Source organism: Panthera leo, chromosome B1 (assembly GCF_018350215.1).
Source record: "Panthera leo isolate Ple1 chromosome B1, P.leo_Ple1_pat1.1, whole genome shotgun sequence".
In the NCBI taxonomy this organism is placed as follows: Eukaryota; Metazoa; Chordata; class Mammalia; order Carnivora; family Felidae; genus Panthera; species Panthera leo.
This window is the reverse complement of record NC_056682.1, coordinates 108,195,462-108,211,080: the sequence shown is the minus strand read 5'-3', so window position 1 is coordinate 108,211,080 and position 15,619 is coordinate 108,195,462. Positions and strand designations below refer to the sequence as shown.

The 15,619-nt window shown below is 33.1% G+C and overlaps 1 protein-coding gene across 2 annotated transcripts in view; it reads right to left on the bottom strand.

The window, feature by feature from the left end:
* LOC122217932 (bifunctional heparan sulfate N-deacetylase/N-sulfotransferase 4-like) overlaps positions 1 to 15,619 on the bottom strand; it is a 388,528-nt gene that overhangs the window by 264,848 nt on the left and 108,061 nt on the right. The gene's annotated exons all lie outside the window — the stretch shown is intronic.

Genomic DNA, 15,619 nt, shown 5'->3' with positions numbered 1-15,619 from the left:
TTTTCAATTCTCACTCTTCATCTTACTTTACCTATCAGAAGTATTTTGCATCATTAATTATTCCCTCATTCACACAGAAACCATCTTTACCCAACTTCCAGGAAATCATGGATTTTTGTTTTTCCATGACTTCTTAGTCACATTTTCAAGTTCCTTCCCATCTTCCTATCCTCCAAATGTGGAGTTCTGCAGGGCTTAGTCTTGGACTTCTTTTCATTTCTATCTACATTCACTTCTTTGGTGACCTCACACTGCGTCATGGTTTTAAACACTATCTATAAGCTGACTCCAAAATTTACATCTCCAGGTAAATCTTTTACTTGTTCCTATTTGTATATTCAACCACCTATTTTGTATTTCCACTTGGAAATTTAATGGACATTTCAAATTTAAATGAGACCAAATGTGATTGCCTGATATTTTCCATAACCCTATCCTGATTCCTCTCACAATTTCCCCAAGTCATCAATGTTAGTTCCATTATTTATCTGCTTGGGGATACACACACACACAAACACACACACACACACTCCTTAGAGTTAGTCATTGATTCCTCTCTTTCCCACCAGACCCCCTAGACATTCAATCCATTGGCTGTACCTATTTACCTATATATAGAATCTGAACACATGCTATCTCAGCTATCACCATAGTTCAAAATAGTGTTATATCTCCACTGGCTTACTGAATTATCTTCCTAATTGATTTCTGCCTCTGCCATTTCTCCACATCATTTTTTCCAATACAGTGGCCAGAGGAATAATTTTACAGTATAAATATTAAGTTGGGTCTGTCCTATGACCAACTCCCCACCCCCACAGTGGCTCTCTCATTTCACTAAAAGAGCCAAAATTACAGAATGTTCTACATAATTCTACCTAATCTACCCCTTATCTTTCACTTAATTCTCTCCAATATCATTGGCCTTGTTAATGTTTGAACATGCTGTGCTCTTCAGATAGCTACTCTGGGGCTTTTGCACTTGCTGTTTCCTCTGTTTTAAATACTTGTCCAGATATAAACATAGCATATAATGTCATTTCTTTATGTTCTCCTTAAATGTAATATTTCAGTATATCCTCTTCTGACCTCCCAGTACAAAATTGCAAGCTCTCTGCCAGCACTTCCTAACTCCTTGTGTGTGTGTGTGTGATTTTAACAATCTATTATACTATGTAAATCATATTTTTTTCTTATCTATCAGTTTCACTGGAAGTTAGCATTTGAATCAGAGATTTTATTCTATTGTTTTCATTTCTATTCTCAATGTCTATGTCACACTTTTAAAAGAGAGTGGCGGGAGGTACATCTGGGTGGTTCAGTTGGTTAAGTGGCGACTCTTGATTTCATCTCAGGTCATGATCTCATGGTTGTTGAGTTCGAGCCCCATGTCAGGCTCTGATCTGACAGTGCAAAGCCTGCTTGGGATTCTCTGTCTCCTTCTCTCTCTGTCCCTCCCCTACTATTTCTCTTTATCTCTCTCAAAAATACATAAATAAACATTAAAAAAAGAGAGCAGCAGGTAACTGAATTGAAAAGACAGGTATCAGAAAATAAAAAGGTCTTATAAAAATGATAAGGATTTTAAATTGACTTAAATATTGGAATCTATTGAAATACTTTAATTTCAAGACTCGCATGGTAAATGCTGTCTTTTAGAAACTTTGTTCGTTTGTTTGTTTTGAGAGTATAAGACACAGATTGGAGCCATGAGACAGAAGACCAGTTAAGAATTTATTACAGTAGTTCAGATGAAGACTTAAGAAAGTAGAAATAGGTTAAGCAAAGTTCATATGGAGAGCAAAATTCAAAATAGCCAACATAATACTGAAGGAGAACAAAGGAAGACTAACATTAAAAAACTTTACATTTTACTATTAAGCTACAAAAGCCAAGACAGTGTGGTACTGGCAAAAGAATATACAAATAGATCAATGGACAGAATAGAGAACACAGAAATAAACCTCAAAGGACAGTCAACTGATCTTTGACAAAGTGGCAAAGTCAATTTAATATAGTTCATATAAAAAAAACTATACACAGAACTTACACTCCTAAAAATAAAAATGAATCACAAATGTAAAACAAACAAACAAACAAACAAAAAACTATAAAACTCCTGGAAGATAACAGGAGAAGATCTAGAAGATTTTGGCTTTGGTGATGACTTTTTAGATACAAGAAAGGTACAATACATGAAAGAAAAATAAATTGGACTTCATTAAAATTAAAATTAAAATAAAATAAAACAAAATCTCCAGGAAAGACACGTTAAAAGAATAAAGAGACAAGCTACAAAAGAAAATACTTGCAACAGACATATCTGATAAAGGACAATTATCGAAATATATAAAGATACTTGAAACTCGGCAATAAGGAAATGAATAACCTGATTAAAAAGTGAGCCCAAGACTTGAACAGATACCTCATGAAAGAATATATACAGATGACAAATAAGCAGTAAAAAGATACTCCTCATCATATGTCATTAGGGAATTTCAAATTAAAATAACAATAGGCTACCATTACACATGTATTAGAATAGCGAAAATCCAGAGCAGTGAAAATAAGAAATGCTGGGAAAGATGTGGAGCAAAACGAACTCTTACTCATTGCTGGTGGCAATGCAAAATGGTATAGCTACTTTGAAATATACTTTGACAGTTTCTTACAAAGCTGAACATACAATCCAGCAATTAAGCTCCTTGTTACTTGCCCGAAAGAGTTTAAACTTTATGGACACACAAATACCTACACACTGCTGTTTATGGTATCTTTATTCATAGTTGCCAAAACTTGGAAACAACCAAGATGTCCTTCAGTAAGTAAATGGATAAATTTTGGTACATGTGTAAAATAGAATATTATTTACTGCTAAAAGACAAGAGCTATCAAGCCACAAATATATATGAAGAAATAAAAAATGCATATAACCAAATGAAAGAAGCCAATCTGAAATGACTGTAGACTGTATAATTCCAAGTACATAACATCTGGAAAGGCAAAACTATAGACTCAGTAAAAAGGCCAGTAGTTGTCAGGGGTTTGGGAGATGGTGGGGCGGGATGAATAGGTGGAGCACAGAGAATCTTTAAGGGAGTAAAACTATCCCATATGATACTGTAACAGTGGATATCTTGTCAAACTCCAGAAAATGTACAACACCAAGAGTAAACCCTAATGTAAACTATGGACTTTGGGTAATAACGACATGCCAATATAGGTTCACCAATTGTAAGGAATGCTGGTGGTGGAGGAGGCTAGCATGTGTTTATGCACGTGTGGGCATACCTAAAACTGCTCTAAAGTGTAAGGTGAAAATTTTTAAAGTAAAACAAGTTTCAAAATGTTTATAACTTTCTAGCTCCTTAACTGTGTAGCCCCCCATGGGTATCATTGTTGGAATCATTTAAGAAGCACAATATAAGAGCCACAATAATTAATTTGAAAGGAATTTTATTTACTCACATTTTCTAAACAACATTAAAGAGTTATAATTCATAAAACAAAATGGCATTTCTAAAATGTCAGTTTCTCTACTCTCCATTTCCCCCGTACCCCAAAGCTACTGTGGAAATCCTCATATAACAAAATTTTATTTCTGCCACCTGCTTCAGTCCTTTTTCTTCTCTCCCCTCCTTAATCCCTTCACACTCAAAAAGTAAGGTATCCTTTTCTTTAAAGGGGAAATGGAAACTATGAGTGTTTTATACTGTTTGTTAGAAGGACAAAGTTGTGAATGCTCTCCTATGAATCATTTTTATCCTGTCACATAAGAAACAGAAGTGTTACAATTTGGTGATTGAATGGATCTAGAGGGGTAAAAACTACTCAAACACATCAGGCTTTCAGTAATTCATTCAATATTTTTTGAATGCTTATCTAGTGCCAGATGGACTATCCACCTGACAAACACTACTTCTGCTCTTCAAAAGCAGTGAACATCTATTCTGTGACACATTTGAGTAAAAAGCACAGTAAGTACAGAAACAGGGAAAGTACAAATGTATATGGTAGAGGAGATGTGGGAAGACAAAACGAGTAGAATGTAATATATTATTTTTGAAAGGTCTGTGAGATATTCAAAAGGAATGTCCCCTAGGCTGCCAAATGTATTGGAGTGGAATTTAAGGTCTGTGCTAGAATTGTAAGTTACGGAGTAGGAAAAGCTAGGATATCAAGTGAGAAAGCTAAGAAACAGTGTGTACCATAAAATGATAGAAGTACATCATTAAAACCCTTAAACTGCAAAAAGGTGGTTAGTGGGAGAGAGCCATGGAAGCTACAAGCAAAGGGAAACAAATTTTTCTGAGCAAGAACTGAATGCTATTTTTAATTCAAGAAATACAACTGAAAATTGACCTTGGCTTTGGTGACCGTAGCAAATGCCCAGTGGTATAATGAACTCAAGTAAAAGTGAGTTGAGAATGAAGTAGGTGATGAAAGAATTGAGAATACCTGCAAGTAAAAAACAAACAAACAAACAAACAAACAGTAAACGGTTAAAGAGTTCATATGCTTATTAGCAAGAAAGAACTCTAAGGATATGCTGTGAGATTTTAGAAAAAGGAATGAGTCCTGTGGACTGAAGTCATTAGGAAAGTACCTAGAGAAGGTTTAGGGTTAGGGTTATTTTAATCATTGATAAATGAGGTATTTGGATTTTGAGGAGGAAAGAGAGATTTGAAAGAGAGGAGAAAACCAAGATCCAGGACCAGGCAGGGAAGTGATGACTAATTTTGCCCTTAGAATCCTAATGGAATGTTCATTTTCTGTGCTTTTCTCTATGCATTTTAGTGAAATCAAATTATAGCCAGCAGCAATAAAATGACTGCTATCAACTGATAATTCCTTTGGTTTAGTTCAATAATCATTTTTTAAAAAACATGATTATATTTAGTATTGATTGGCATCCTTATTAAATGTATCAGCAGAAAATCATGGAAGCAGTTATCCATGAAACACAAAATGCTCACTTAGCCCTCATATTCTTACAGTCCTCATATCTTATATCTATATAATATATAGAGATGAATGAATGAAACCACAATGTAGAAATGTACTTCTTGAGCTACTACTAGTAACAGAGAAAGAAAAATAATTTTGCCTAATATTTAACATTGAAGTTTAACTTCAAGAAATCAGAAAGGAATCCATTAAACTATAAATTATAAAAATTATATTAATTGTCTCCAAATGTAATGAGTTACTAATAGTACTACACTTATATTCATAAGTTATATTAATGTCTAGCATTTCTTAGAAGATATACTTTTAATATTTTAATTATTCTCTTAGTTAATTTAGGCAAGCTATCACTTGATCACTATCAATAGAATTTGCCTGCATTAGAAGTAACAAAAGATTACTATGTCTTAAAATTCATTTATCTCATCAATCATTTCTATACCACCGACTTTCTTATCTAGAGACTCCCAATGTAGTCAAGTCAATACATAAATGCCTGAAGAAAATTAGATTGGTTTGGGGCAGTATAACTGCTGTCTATTATGTAGTTTATAGGGAGTTTTAGTGAGGATTGTTTTTCCATTATTTTATCTATCAGGATATTACCTGTGTAAACTTATATACTACTGACTTTGAGCTTCTTGTTATAAAAAATAAACTCTTTTCATATGGACTCTATTCAATGAATGAACTAATGGAGAATTTAATGCATACAAGTCAAACTTGTCCAGTATCACACAGCTAATGTGAACCCACATTTTTTTAAGGGGAGGAGAAGTAGAGGGAGAGGGCGAGAGAGAATCTCAAGCAGACTCCATGACCAGCATGGAGCCCCATACAGGGCTCGATCTTACAACCATGAGATCATGATCTGAGCTGAAATCAAGAGTTAGATGCTTACCAAACTGAGCCATCCTGGCACCCCAGTGAACCCACCTTTTCTGATTTATTCTAATCTCCCCTATTGCCACTGTTCTGCATTGGTACCCTAAATAGTAAGAAATAGAATTTCATTGCCATGCACAAGACTTCTAAAGAACTCTACTGAAATGGAAATCTTGATCATTTTTATTTTGATTATTTATTTCCTAACTGTAGATTTTATAAATCTTTTAGCTACTATTTCCATCTTTTACGCATTTCTCTTATTTCAGAGCGTTTACAGTTTTACATGCACAAAACAGTCAGATAATTCTTTACCAAAGGGATACATGCTCCATTCAATTTCAGTGATAATCTGTGCCTATTTTTCTTATCCAATTGCTTCATATTTTATGTTATTTTAACTTTTAGATACTGCAGAATAAAACATCAGTTTGGCCATAAATCAGAAATAACATGGGTGGTCACATGTAAATATATCCCATATAGAATTTCCTCCTCCCACTCAAAACTAATCCAGGATACACAGTTCTGAAAGTTTGGGGGAAAAAAAAACTAATAAAAACTTATAGGAAGAGACTTGGAGTGATTTCAAGCATTCTGCTACTTGTCAGAGGCAATGTTTCTTGAGATGCTCCTATTTTAATACTTGATGACTGGAATGCAGAATTATTACAAACGTTACTTACAAATGCTTTAAAATGATGCTAGGCACTGTACCAAAATAATTCACTTTGTAGCAAGCCTATGTGGCAGAAAATACTGGGAGATTGTGAAATGTAAAATATTTTGTTGATATTTAAAATACCTTTGGGAAAAAAGAATAGGGGGAGTTGTCCAGTTTTACATATGGAAACTTGAATGTCAATTTAAGAGACACCAACACATTTATGGCAAAACTTAAAATATAATTTTGTATCTTTTTACTCCCAGTCTGAGTTAACATTAGTAATTTAGAGGAGTTAAATCTATTGTCCAGAGACTTCCGTGGAAACAATTCTTGCTGTGAATGGGAGTGAGATGGTAGTTACCAAACTATCCTGTGTTCTCATTGTGTGACTACAAGAGGTGTGGAGAAACCTCTAGAATGAACATTCTGCCCATCTAAATCCTATACAAGCATTGGGTTAGAAAACTGATCAATACACTTGAAGTAAATAATTGGGTAAAATTTTGTAGCAATATAGTTTCTACATGTTTGCATGGTTTCCACGTGTAAAACAAAACCATTTTTTTTCATTTTCCTCATTCTTTTTCCCCCAAAGATATTTAGAAGATCCACAAAATGTTTTACATTTTATAACCCCCAGTATTTTATACCAAAGACGCTTCCTAAGTGAACTATTTTGGTTCACTGCCTAAGAGAATGTTTCTTTTAAAAGATTCGTAAGTAACCTTTGTGATAATTCTAGAAAATGTGTCAATATAGACATCACATTAAATATTTTTTTAGTGTTTTACTAGATAAAATTGGAAACAAACATTTGTATTCGTTTTAGTTGTCTCTAGTTTCAGTTTCTGAACCTTTCTTTGCCTTCTTGTCTTCTAATCCCACATTTTTCCTTACGCCAGCATGCCAGAAAATGAAGATAAACTACTTAGCACTTTTTTCTGACAATATTTTCCTCTGGTTTATAGTCTGTTTTCCTTAAGATACCTGAATGTCATTTAATTTTTGAACTATGATGAATCAGACTGAAATGTCAGTCAATAATGTTTGATCCTTTAGTTACATTTAATACTATTAATATTCAAATGTATAATAAAAATACAGTAGAGATAGTACAAAAAGGTGATTTAGATCATTACTTTTAAGTGAAGGGGATTGGAAATAGTCAATACTCATCACTCAGGGGTTGCTTTAAATCGGTGCAAAATGTTACCTTGCAGGCCAAAGTCAGAGTACTGATGCATGTAATTAATACTTAATTCCATTAAATTAACACCTCTCATGTTTCCAACTTTGTAATAGGAACTTTATATTTATTATCACATTTAGCTTTTCCAGCAATTCTATGAAGTAGGTATTATTACCTCCATTCACAGATCATGAATCAGAGGCACAGAAGAGTTAATAAGATTTTTCAAGGTTATATTACACATGAGGGCAAAGCTAGAATTAGAATCCAGCTTTGGTGGAATTCAACATTACCTCCTGCCTTCTATTATGTTGTAATGCTATGGCATCTTTAAATCAATTCACATTTGTTTACGTGATTGCAACTCTTCTCTTGCAAGGCTTACATTTCACAACTCAGCCAAACCATCTCTATATTCTTTATTTAGAAGTTTATAGAAGCTAGAAGTATCTTTCTTACTCATGCATCTAATCTTCAGAAATTTTCTTTTTTGGATTGTCTCAAAGGAGTAGCAAAACCAATATGTTTAAAGTTTTAAAAATCAATCTGACACTTATTTATTATTTTATTATCTTCAACAGATTATACACCTTGTAAAATTACCCTTTTGTGGAAAGTTCCTTTTACATTCTAGAGAATGCCCTCTGTAATACGTTCCTGCTACGTAATATTACTCAATCATTATTTACTTGAAATTTGTTAACCAGTTTTCTAACCAACTGCTAGAGCTTGTTTTTGGTGGGCAGCATGACCACTGTAAAATCTTCACCTATACTCCTATTTATAATTACACAATGAGAAACATAAGAAACCTTGGTGACCATTTCCTACTCAAGGTAGAAATACCTTCCACAGATGTCTTCTGGATAAGTAGCACTCTAACCTGTGGTGATTGCTTTGACTGGAATCTCACTGATTTTTTTAATGTTATTGTTCTTCCTCATTTTGCATAGAAACCTCCCAATATCTTTCCTATGTTAGGCCACTGGTATCATATAAAACAAATTACCTTTTCATTAAAAAATTCTGCAACATATATAGGTAATTATACTGTTATTAAACAGTCTTTTGTTTTTTAATATTGTTTCTTCAACTGTTGCTCATACAACATGTCTCACATTTTACATTTATCAAATGCTTGCTATTTGCCTGTAGGTCAAGAACTCCCTAAGCATTCCTGCCATCAAAATATTTTGTTAACTGGGGGCACTGATACATGTACAGTACTTACACCTTCAGGTAATAGGTACTGTAATAAAACGAAGGGAAAAGAAGGTCAGAGAAGACTGCTCCTAATATGAGATGGCAGGAACCTGAGGTTGGCAAATAGGTCACATGATGTTAGACCTCTGCTAAGTAAGATTACTGATCATTGTTTCCTTGACGTGGGTACTATGATTTCATTAATCTATTTTAAGTTTGCATTAGCATTGTATTAGCTCTATAAAATTTTTGGTTCTTATTGAGTTTGAAGGACTTTTGTAGTTGGTGAATTTTTTAAATTAAATAATTACACTTATCCCTCTATATTTCATTATAAGTTCATTGTTCCAGCCAACAGAGTGATCTTTCGGAATATTGGTTCTTACACCCACCGATCTATGAGAATGAGGCAGGGGACTAGCTCTTCTGCTGTGGAAGTTTCAATAATAACATAAACTTTCAAGCTGTAGGGAGAAATACAATAATTTGAGACAATTTACTCACATATTACATTTTAAATACCTTAGGACTGTAAAGAGTAGAAGGAAAGTTGAGAATTGCATGTTCTAAAACTAATGGTCTATTTTCCAGAGAAAGTAAAACTAAACAGTGTGCCATATCCTAAACTCTACCGAACAATTTCCCGGAATTGAAGATAATAGTCAATTGGTAGAATAAAAATTCAGCTTGTCAGCTAGCATATTACAGAAAGTTGCTGTTCCTCGTCACATTTTTCTATAAGACTGAAGCAATGGTATCAATTTGTATGAAACTTTTAAATAGGTTTTCCGAGTGTCAGTTTGTCAGAAAAGTATTTACTGACCAGCTTTCTGGCTTTCACTAACACCCTTTAACTCACTACCTTGATTAATTCATCTTCATAGTACTTATAGCTCTATCACAGCATCTTTATTTGTTTATTGCTTGTTCCCTTCCCCCAACCTCCTCCCCTGAAAATAAGCCTCATGAGAGCTTGAAGGGGGTCTGGTGCATCCTAAAAATAATGGCTAATAATATTATCATTATCATTACAAAACATTATTGAACAAAGATGAAAAGGTATTTTCTCTGTTTAAGGTGAAAGATACGTCCAGATGGAAACATAGAGTAACTTAAGTACAAAATTGAGTTCAACCTCTATTGACCAACTGAGAATGATTTTTGTGGTTATTAAGGAAATTCCTTACTCCAAAGAAAGCAGCTTCACAGGCTGAGATATCAGGAGCCACAATACCTGAATTACTAAGTGCAATTTTTAAATGATTGCCTGTGTTTTATTTTACTTATTATAGTATGTGAAATCTCAGTTGGATTTACATAACTATTAGAGAAAGACTAGGAAAAAAATTTAAATTTTAATTCTCATTATTTGCACTGTAATAAATAGAATTAGAACTTTTATACATGTTCACAAGAGCATATGCATCTCTGCATCTGTTTCCTTTCCTTGTATTAATTCTTAGTGTAGCTATATTTATTTCTGAGGTTTAAATGATTTTTACGTAGGTGTTAAAGACTATTCAGTACCTCGAGAAGAACTCTTTTGAGATGTCTGATGAAATATGACAAATTCTGTGGATCAGCAGTCTACAATTGAATTTCTGATTCAGGAATGGAGTCAAGCCAAAGCATGTTAATGTGCAAAATAGCTTTCCCTTCTCTGTCTTTCTTCCATTAGGAGAGCAGTCAGCCTTTGGGCTGCATATGAATGCTATGTTTAAACTACTAAATATAAAAAATGATTTATGGGGATTTAAAATATCAGTATAAGGATTATTTACATTTATTATTGTTTTACTTTTGCCACTAAGCTGCATTTGCTGCATGAAAAAGACTCCACTGCCAATGAAAGGGAAGTATATGGAAAGGGAGCAAAAGGACTACTTAAAGAATTTAGTAAATTAAATGGAAATTCTTAGGTGGGAGAACAGCCAATATTTTCAGGTTGACATCACTACTTCTTTGACATGAATTTCCCATCCCATCTTACCTTTTTTTATTGTTCAGTATATTTTCTCTACTTTTCATATGCATTTTTCCCACACACTCCCATGTTCAAACCGGGCCATTAGATAAATAATTACTGCCATGTTAAACGTGAGTGGTTTGCTCCTGGACGTTGCAAAACAGCATTTAGGCTATGTGACAAAAATGAAGAGAGAAAAGAAACGAAGAGATGAGGTAAGGAAAATATAAAGGGAGGAAGGAAGGGAGGGAGGAAGGATGGAAGGAAGGATAGACAGAAGGTAGGATGAAGGGAAATAAGTAAGGAAAAAGGGAGGGAGGAGAGAATGAAGAGAAAGAAGAAAGGAAGAAAAGGAAAAGAGAGGAAGGAAAGGGAAAAAAGAAGAAAAAGGAGAAAAAGAAAGAAAAGAAGAAAGGATCAAGTGAATAGCAACAGGAAGTAGATCTACGTTTATTTTTTGCTTGAACATACTGAATTTGGCCAGTTAACTTTCCACTTCCACAAGGTTATGATTGAAGATAAATTTCATTAAAGACTTTTAATGAGGAAGTTTAATATTTTAAATAAAGCACAACACAAGTTCATCTGATACAGAAAGTCTGTAAAGGCGGCTGTCTTTTAACTTGGAAGGAAAAAGAAGTGTTTATGCACGTGTGTGTGCGTGTGTATGTGTGTGCGTGTGTTGGCTTACTAAAAGTTGACTCTTTATTGAACTTTTCAAGTATTTCAAATTATTTTTTTTCAATAATTTCTTAGAAGTGTAAAATTGAGTTTGGTACAGAAGTCTTAATTTGGCAATTTAAATGGAGTTATCACTTTTGTTTTCTAAAATACCCTCATTCCATCATCAAATCAAGTTCTCAAGCATTCAAACATAGTCTTTTTAACCTTCATTTTCTTCTCACATATTTCCTTAATACTACTTAATTAATCATGATTGCCATTCAGTATTAATGAAGTATCCTTAAGTATATCTCTTTTTTTTAATGTTTATTTATTTTTGAGAGAGAGAGAGAGAAAGAGAGAGAGAGAGAGAGGCAGACAGAAAGGGAGACAGAATCTGAAACAGGCTTCAGGCTTTGAGCTGTCAGCACAGAGGCCAACACTGGGCTTGAACCCATGAATCATTAGATCATGACCTGAGCCAAAGTCGAATGCTTGAACGAATGAGCCACCCAGGGGCCCCACTTTAAGTATATCTCTTGAAAAAATATTTGTAAAGTAGTCTATATATGCAAATTTCCTTAATGAGTCACTTGAAAGGTAATATTTAGTTTGTCATATTCAGGTTGCTTTGTTATAATTTTTTCCATGGCCTGAATTATATGGGCAATCATAAATATAAACAAATTAGAAGAAGGTAAAGGAAATAAATACATCAAGTTAGACAGGAAAACATTTTCATCTGTAGAAAAGGAGAGTGAGTTACTATTCACATTTTTTTTATGATTTTATTTTTAAGTAATCTCTACACCCAACGTGGGGCTCAAATTTACAACCCCAAGATCAAGAGTCGCATGTCTACCAAATGGGCCAGCTGGACGCCCCAGTATTCACATTTTAAAAAATATCTATTTGTTTTGAAATGTACAAAGCCATTGATGTGTTTGGGTTTCATTTTCAGACTATTTTGGCCTTTGGGACAATCTGTCAACAATTCAATATTATTCTAAAAGAAACTTTAGGTTTATCAACCCCAGGTTGTGATAGCATTCATTCCTTAGAAAATTGAGATAAAGGAAACTTGGAAATAAGACTGTATTTATAAAAGTTCTCCATTGTAATTGACACCTCTACCTACTGAGGCTTACTGAAAATAACTTAAAAAAGAATGCATTTAACACTCTCTGTAACAGCATAGCTGAAAGTTTCCTGAAGTGTTAAAGAAAACATTGGCTAAATGTTATCCAATGATGGCTAAAGGCAGTAGCATTATGTCTGACACCTGACCCATTTCTCTCACTTCATAAACTTAAAATAAATCTACAGACAACATGGTTTCCCCCTTCCCTAGTTATTTGGAGTACATGATGGCTGAGAGTTAACTTTCTTTTTTGTTGTCTAGCTTCACAAGGTATATGCTACAACAGTTTTAGTACGTCACCTTCTGTTGTGAATTTTACTAAGTCGGTTACTTTCATAAATACTCCCACTTCTTCCTTTGGACATATATCCATATGTGGCATCTCTGATCACTCTGCCATTACTAAGATATGCATCTCATTTTTATTTCCTTTTCTGCTCTTAGGTATAAACTGTATTTTATAGGAGCTTCTGCTAGGTTTATTTACATTTTTCATTAGAGCAAACTTTATAAAGAAGTAAACTTTGTTATTTTAAAATTTTAGTCTAGTCAAAAAGCATATTTGTTCTTTAATATCCTATAGTTTGTACAAGAGAAAAAAGTTACACTTCAGGTTAGACTTTAAACAGAATGAATTATCAATGAATTTCAGCCCAGAAAGAATTAGCCTTCTGGGTGCACAGCTTCTCTGTCTTGGCTTCCAGCCAGGGCTGATACTCGAGCTTTATTTTATAAGTTTCCCCAGCTGCTTTCCTAATCTGGGGAGGCAGGCACCAGCTAGAATCTTCTAGTTTGAACAAAGCATGCTAAATGCTTCTCTGTTCTTCTCCCTGAGTAGTTGTTACTCAAGGAAGCACAGAAAGCTTGATCTTTTGATTTTATTCTCAATGGCACTTTTCCCACTCAAACAGAATGTGCAAGGGTATATACAAACAACTAGACCTATTGAGGGCAGATATTATACTGGTTCAGAAATATTTTTTAGCATATTTTAGAAGGTTAGCCTTGAGACTTGAACTAAGAAACTAACTTTATTTTAAATCTGATTATAGAATGATTTTTTGGGAAGGAGAATAAGTATAACAGTGTTAATACTCAGATAAAACACAAAAGATGGTCCTTTTTTGGGGTGAATACATATGTAGACATGTAATTCTATTTTGGTTATCAAATATACAAATTCCAAATTATGATTTAAAATAATTATGTATAAAGTAGTCTCCACTTACTTCATTTTGGTATTTAAGGAAATCATTTAAATAGGCAAATTTCTTAGATAATAACCTCAGGAGGCAGAAAACAAAATGCAATTTATGTAAGTTTGCAAGTTTATTGAAAAGAAAACATATTAAAATCCTTATGAAGTTTTTGGCTTTTTTTAATGTTTTCATTTAAATTCCAGTTAGTTGCCTTTTTTTAGTTTAAGAATGATGCGTGAGTTTTGTAAAATACATCTATATTTTCTCTCTAAAGGTGATTTTCATGTTATAATTATTAAGTCATACACATTATAATTTTTTCAAAAAAATTTTCTAAGCATCACTCTTAGTTATGACCAATTGTCATTAAGATGCAGTAAAAAAAAAAGACATTCTGTTTAATGTTCAATTTCTAAAAATCTCTTAGCTTATCATGAGACTTCCATCAACGTACATACTATGTGATATTAATCATTATAAGATAAATATTCACAGGACTTGTTATTATAAAAATGTCAAAACAGATGTTAAATGGTATTAAATACTCATTTTTCTATTGAGATAAATGTTGAGTAGAAAATATATATTTCCTTATTAATCACTTATTTTTTTTCGGTGAATTCCAGTTGAAGGTATAAACTGCTTAGACTTTATATTCTCTACATACATTTGCTTCATGAAAAAAAACATGACCAACATAGCACCAACTTGGCATCTGGAAATAGCTAACTAACATTTTTAATAGAAGAAATTAAAACTATTATTTTGATATAAATAAAAATCTTTTGAATCTATGGGGGAAGAAATAATTGTCTTCTAGTTTTGGAGAAATTCAACGAATTACAGTAACTTTTGTCTTCATTCATATCCTTTTGTGGCAAGAAGCTCACAGTATTTGAACCATCAAGTTGAGGAGAAAGTGAATTACTAAAATTATTAAGACAATAATCAATAACTTTGTATGCAATTTAAACATTTATGATCTTGAGTTGATGAAATATATTCTGATAGAAGACATCATGAAATCAAGAAAAGGTGAGTTTGAAAAAGACATAATAAAGTATAAACTATTGCAACTTTTTCAGAGCTTTGTTAGAACTCACAGTAAGCATAACCTATCATACTAAACTGTATCATTACTTGAAAATTCATGATGATATATCTGAAAAATACAGTATCTTATTAATCAGGACAAATTATAAAGAAAATACAGGTTTAAGGTTTCTTTTTTATTTGACTTTCTCTAACAGAAATATTGGAAAGGATAAGTAAAACCATATTTAAATATTATTTCTTATTTTCCAACTTATTCTGTGCATGAGGAATTTGAAGGTATTTACAGGTATAGCATAAAGCTGTTTTTGTTCTCCAGGGAATCTATGCTTATGGCATATGACATATAGTGTTCAAAGAATTTATTTTTCTTTCCTAATAGGACCTAGTAGGAAACCATCTATTTCTTTAAAAGCAATTTATGACTGTATCCTACAATTTCAAATGTCTGTGACAGTTGTTTTTCTAAAGCAGACCATTAGAACAGAGCATGCCTATAAACCGCAGGTCCCAAAGAGAGGAGTTCCCATCTTGAGCAATTTGATTGCCATGTTATCAGTAACACTTTTCAGGGAAACATTTATAACCACACACTTTGTATTTGAGTTTGTAAAATGGGCATTTTCAGTATGAAAGCCTAAAATTGTTATCAAGTGAGTTGTTTCTTCTGCAAATGTTCTGACAA